Source organism: Propithecus coquereli, unplaced genomic scaffold (genome assembly GCF_000956105.1).
Source record: "Propithecus coquereli isolate 6110/MARCELLA unplaced genomic scaffold, Pcoq_1.0 Scaffold79, whole genome shotgun sequence".
Taxonomy (NCBI): Eukaryota; Metazoa; Chordata; class Mammalia; order Primates; family Indriidae; genus Propithecus; species Propithecus coquereli.
The window spans coordinates 2,723,020-2,724,667 of NW_012154062.1; positions in this window are offsets into that span (position 1 = coordinate 2,723,020).

The following is a 1,648-nucleotide window of genomic DNA, read 5'->3' on the forward strand; positions in this document are numbered from 1 at the left end:
CCCGGCCTGGTCACACATCTTAAGTTAAAACCTGATAGATTGCTAGCAGATTTTTTGGATAAAGATTTCAACCACTAAAAAAAAAATCAACCCAAATTTGCACGATCTGGAAAAGTGAATCCTATTTGATTAAATAGCTAAGGGCAAACATTTTCACAGCGAACTATTTCAAAGCACAGAATGATTCCAAAGCCACAGCAAAAACAGCAAGCAATATGAGTGCTCCTCGAAGAATTCTAAAAACAGAAAATCAAAGCCAAAACCAGAACCAAACACCACCACCAAAAAAAAAATCTTACTGCCTCACTAACTACAAATCTACATTCAATACCAACTCTGCTTTATAAAAACAAGACCAAAAAATTTGAGAATACATTATTTTCAGCTAATATAGTTATTCTTGACCTCTTAAGAATAATCTTACTTTACAATGGAGGAAAACATTAAAATGGACAAAAATTAATTTCTTCCTTTCCCAACCAATTACATCTAAAGACAAAAAGTTCTCTCTCTTGTTTAACATGATTGAGATGTTATTTTTAGGAGATAGACAAGCACACAACAAGAATCTGGGAGGTTGAGAAATAAAAGATCAGCCTTGGGAGAAGAGTATACTCTTGCTCTCAAGGAAAAACCTCCCAGCTGCGCTCTCCTGGTTGAGATCATTCTAGGAATTTGAGGTTTGGATTATTTATCCTCGCTAGCTAGTTTGCAAGGGAGCAGGAGCAAAGCTGGGACCTGTCCAGCCACAGACTTGATGACTATGGTGTTCTGGTCTAGGGTTCAGTTCAGGGAGCGCCACCTCTCACCTCGATCCAGACCATTGGACATTAGAAGTCAAGCTGCCAACAAAACGAAGGGACAAAGGTCAGTGGCCACCAACTGGCTGCCAAGTCCTTCCGAAGTCTCCACATTCTCATTGATTTGACTCTAAACCATCTAAACAGATGCCTTCAGAGCTTCTTAAAGAAAATGTAAATAAGAAGCTAAGGCATTGAACAGGCTTTTCTACTGACTGTCTCTTCTAAGGTGACATAAAAAGCAGAGCACCAGAGACAGCTCTCCTATAAAACTTCATGCTCCAGGAAATGCACAAGCACAGAATCACTCCATTTAAGGGCCAGTGCCCTGGGGTGATTGACTCCGAACACACATAACACATTGTCTTCCACATTTTCACTGAACGGTCCCATACAGAGAAATGACCCCTGAGCTCTGGGTTCCAAAGACAGTTCCTGGTGCGCTTCTTAGGACACTGATTTTCCAAGGGTAAAATTCTGAGAATTAAGACAAGCTCGTCCATGTCACCATAGTAGAAACCGAGCCAGAGCAATTCTGAGTGGAATTCACTTTCCACTCAGACGTCAGCACAGTTCCAGCAACGCCATCAACTTGAGTAAACACAACGTGCAACTTGTTTCTTTGACATTATCTAATTTTTAGCTTGGAAGTCTTACTTTTTGGGAAGCAAGATGATATTTCAAAATAATACTATATCGTAACTCAGAAGGAAGCAATGTCATTAAGAAGTAAGAGATAATCCCTAAACCCCAGCGTTTATATAACACTCCTGAGTTCGCAAATTTAAAATTATTATTTATTTATTTTTTGAGACAGGGTCTCAGGACATGAGAGCAAGACCCTGTCT